Source organism: Lethenteron reissneri, unplaced genomic scaffold (genome assembly GCF_015708825.2).
Source record: "Lethenteron reissneri isolate LAM-NWPU_2019-01 unplaced genomic scaffold, ASM1570882v1 scaffold_167, whole genome shotgun sequence".
Classification (NCBI taxonomy): domain Eukaryota; kingdom Metazoa; phylum Chordata; class Hyperoartia; order Petromyzontiformes; family Petromyzontidae; genus Lethenteron; species Lethenteron reissneri.
The window spans coordinates 1-5,000 of NW_026891410.1; positions in this window are offsets into that span (position 1 = coordinate 1).

Genomic DNA, 5,000 nt, shown 5'->3' on the forward strand with positions numbered 1-5,000 from the left:
GATCAGACGGTCAACTCCATCTTAAATATGTCGCCCTTCTGTAAACTCATCTGTTAGATGGCTTTACTCGCTGTAACCACCACGCCCGGCCGCCTTTGTCTCCCCAGTGGCGATGTTCACACACCGCACCGGTTACTCGTTTTGAGGCTGAGTCGACCTAGGGGAGGCCCAGGACCCGTTAGAAGAATCGTCACCGGTGGTGGCCGTGAGCGTGTCCGCTACCCGCTACACTACAACGCGTCACATCTGTCACGTGCGCGGGTCGTCACGTGACAGTTGTGACGTCACAGCTCACTTGCCGTGCAAAAAATATACAAAAAAATGAACCCGTAAAAACAAAGTTTTTCACTCTAAATCCTTTATATGCGTGGCGGCTAGAGTCCTCTCGTCCTCTGGCTTGAGATGGCTGCCACCTATGGGTCAGATGATTGTCTGCCAGCATTAAGCAATTGGTAATTAAATATGTATTTAATTTTTCCTAAACAGTGTAAAATTTTGGAAAAAAAATTTCACGAACATTAATTGTCTCGCACAACGAGTCTGTGTGGAAAATGTCAGCTCGATTGGATCACGGGAAGTGGGTTAAAAAACGATCGAAAGATTTGCACGGTCGTAAGCAAGCAAGCACGCAAGCAAGCAAGCGGACTTAATATAAAGGATTTAAAAATAAAAGTGTATTTGTATAATGTTTGCACGGTGCACAGTCTGGAAAGTACCCACATGGCAAATGTGCAGTTTGTTGCATGTCGGGAAGTACGCTAAACATTTTGAACAGACACACAGAGTCACAACTTTGCCTTTTTAAATCCTTTATATTAAGTTCGCTTGCTTGCTTGCTTAGGACCGTGCAAATCTTTCGGTCGTTTTTTAACCCACTTCCCGTGATCCAATCGAGCTGAAATTTTCCACACAGACTCGTTGTGCGTGACAATTAATGTTCGTGAAATTTTTTTTCAAAAATTTTATACTTTTTAGGACAAAAATATTATATTTAATTACCAATTGCTTAATGGTGCAATGCAATCATCTGACCCATAGGTGGCAGCCATCTCAAGCCAGAGGACGAGAGGACTCGAGCCGCCACGCATATAAAGGATTTAGAGTGAAAAACTTTGTTTTTACGGGTTATACTTATATTAAGTTCACTTGCTTGCTTACGACCGTGCAAATCTTTCGGTCGTTTTTTTAACCCACTTCCCGTGATCCAATCGAGCTGACATTTTGCACACAGACTCGTTGTGCGTGACAATTAATTTTCGTGAAATTTTTTTTCCAAAACTTTCCACTTTTTAGGAGAAAAAAAATTCATATTTAATTTAAAATACCTATGTGATAAAAATGAAACCCTAACCCTAACTCTTACTCAAGAAAAACAGAAATGAATAATGAAAAAAAAACCGATGCCACGCATATAAAGGATTTCTAGTGAAAAACTTTGTTTTTACGGGTTAATTTTTATATTTATGGAGATATCTATACCAAGCTTATTGTCATCAAATGTGAGACCCACTCAGCAGCTGCTGTGTAGATATTGTGTCAGAAGCGAGCTGGGACATCACTAGTGACAGCAACTCAGCCACGTGACTGATATCATCTTCATCATCACCACCACGTGACTGATATCATCATCATCACCACGTGACTGATATCATCATCATCACCACGTGACTGATATCATCATCACCACCACGTGACTGATATCATCATCATCACCACCACGTGACTGATATCATCATCATCATCACCACGTGACTGATATCATCATCATCATCACCACGTGACTGATATCATCATCATCACCACCACGTGACTGACATCATCATCATTACGTGACTGATATCATCATCATCATCACCACGTGACTGATATCATCATCATCACCACGTGACTGATATCATCATCATCACGTGAACTTTGACCCTGAGCTCGTGGTGACGTTGATTCTAAATGTGTCGTGAAAACCGGAGAACCCGGAGAGAAACATCCACACAGGAAGAGAGAGACGCAGACTCCACATACACAACAGCAGCAGCAGCAGCAGCATCGTCAGGGTCGGGATCGAACCCACGACCTCCTGTACACCAGGCGAGGTAGTTAACATCTCAACATCGAACCCACGACCTCCTGTACACCAGGCGAGGTAGTCAACATCTCAACATTGAACCCACGACCTCCTGTGTACCAGGCGAGGTAGTCAACATCTCAGCATCGAACCCACGACCTCCTGTACACCAGGCGAGGTAGTCAACATCTCAACATTGAACCCACGACCTCCTGTACACCAGGCGAGGTGGTTAACGTCTCCTTGTTATCTTGATTCGCCAAAGTAATGTTTAGTTGCGAATTAAAATTCCTCCAGGCGAATGTTGATCATCTCACTCTTAAATATACGTGCAGAGTGACACTCTAGTGATGTGTTTCTCTCTGTGTGTCTCTCTGTGTGTCTCTGTGTGTGTTTCTCTGTGTGTGTCTCTGTGTGTCTGTGTGTGTGTCTGTGTGTGTTTCTCTGTGTGTGTCTGTGTGTCTCTGTGTGTGTGTCTGTGTGTGTTTCTCTGTGTGTCTCTGTGTGTGTGTCTGTCTGTGTGTTTCTCTGTGTGTGTCTCTGTGTGTCTGTGTGTGTGTCTGTGTGTGTCTGTGTGTGTCTCTGTGTGTGTGTCTGTTGTGTCTCTGTGTGTCTCCGTGTGTGTCTCTGTGTGTGTCTGTGTTGTCTGTGTGTGTCTGTGTGTGTGTCTCTGTGTGTGTCTCCGTGTGTGTGTCTCTGTGTCTCTGTGAGTGTCTCTCTGTGTGTCTGTGTGTGTCTCTGTGTGTGTGTCTGTGTCTTTGTGTGTGTCTCCGTGTGTGTCTGTGTGTCTCTGTGAGTGCCTCTGTGTGTGTCTGTGTGTCTCTCTGTGTGTCTGTGTGTGTGTCTCTGTGTCTTTGTGTGTGTGTTTCTGTGTGTGTGTCTGTGTGTGTCTCTGTAAGTATGTCTGTGTGTCTGTGTGTGTCCGTGTGTGTGTCTCTGTGTCTCTCTGTGTCTCTGTGTGTGTCTGTATGTGTGTGTCTCTGTGTGTGTCTCTGTCCGTCTCTGTGTGTCTGTGTGTGTCTCTGTGTGTCTCTGTGTGCGTTTCTCTGTATGTATGTCTCTGTGTGCCTCTGTGTGTGTGTCTTTGTGTCTCTGTGTGTATGTCTCTGTGTGTGTGTCTCTGTGTGTCTCTGTGTGGGTGTCTCTGTGTGTGTCTCTGTGTGGGTGTCTCTGTGTGTGTGTCTATGTGTGTATGTCTCTGTGTGGGTGACTTTGTGTCTGTGCGCGTTTGTCTACGTGTGTGTCTATGCCGGAGACCGGTACCAGCTGTGTCAAGATCGGCTTCGTGAAGGACGCTGCTGCTGCTGGGCAGTGCCAGGCTAGGTGCACCGTGACGCTACTGGGCAGTTGGAGGGAGTCGCCCTCCAGCAACAACGGAGGGCGGAGGAGCGACGCTCACAACAACGAGCGGAGCGCCGGGTGGCTAAAATGCAGCAAATCATCTCAGCCAGCCAGTCTATGGCACCTGCTGGGTCTGTCCCGAGACCTGTCAGTGAGCCCTCCGACACTTCACGTGGCCTCATAGTGCACCTAGCCTGGCACAGGCGCCATGGTGACGTCAGCGTCACTTAGTGGCGAATGGCGGTTGTTGGTATTGGTGTAGGTCGACTCAGCCTCACGTGAGTACCTGGTGTAGCGGTATAGTGGAGGAACATCGCCACTGGGCGGCCGGGCGTGGTGCTGGCCACCCACCCCCTCAGTGTGCCGTTTTGGCCTTCATAGGTGCTACTCGCTAACAGCACTTGCCCCTACAGTCTGTTACGGCTACACGGGGGATCTTTGTCTTTGTATACCCGTGTGTGTGTTATCGTCACCCGTGTGTCTGTGTGTACGCTACGCGAGTATTTGTCTGCTGATGTCAGTGTCCACGTGACGGTATCTGCCACCTGGTAGAGCTGCCCCAATTCGTGATGGGGCACTTGTGGTAATTATAGACTTACACAGCAGCTCAGTGTCATGTTGAGTTGTAGTTCACGCACTGCACCAGGGACTCATTTGAGGCTGAGTCGACCTACACCAACAACCGCCATTCGCAACTAAGTGACGGTGACGTCACCACGGCGCCTGTGCCAGGCCAAGTGCACCTTGAGGCCACGTGAAGTGTCGAACGCCCGCTGGCAGGAGGTCACGGGGCAGGCCCAGCAGGTGCCACGGGTCGACTGACTGAGATGACCGAGATGACCGGCTGATGCACCACCTGTGCCCCTCTACTGTGCCAACTTGCTGTGCTTTAGCCACCCGGCGTTCCGCTCGTTGTTGTGAGCGTCGCTCCTCCGCCCTCCGTTGTTGTTGGAGGGCGACTGCCTCCAACTGCCCAGTAGCGTCCTTCACGAGCCTCCTCCACAGAGGCCGATCTTGACACCGCTGGTACCGGTCATCGGCAAGTCCACTCAGCTCCACGTCCTCCTGTACCACATCACTCCATCTCTTCTCCAGCCCGTGCCGCGCCCGTTTAGCCCCCTCGATCCGGCCGAACTAAAGCTGTTTAGGCATGCGGTGGCTGGGCATGCGGGCTACATGACCCAGCCAACGCAGCCTTGCCTGCCGGAGGAGCTCACCGATGGGACTTTGCCCAGATCTTTCGAGGATTGTGTGAGCTCCTCACACAATCCAGCCTGCAGGTTAAACCCAGGATGGATCGTAGGCAGGCCAGCCTCAATGTTTCCAACCGGTGCAGACGTTCCATTAGGGGGGGTCCACGTTTCGCAAGCGTAGGGGAGGGCATGACTACACACACACGCACGTACACACACACGTACACACACACGTACACACACACGTACACAAGTACACACACACACACGTGCACAAGTACACACACACGTACACAAGTACACACACAGGTACACAAGTACACACACACACGCGTACACAAGTACACACACACGTACACACACACGTACACAAGTACACACACACACGCGTACACAAGTACACA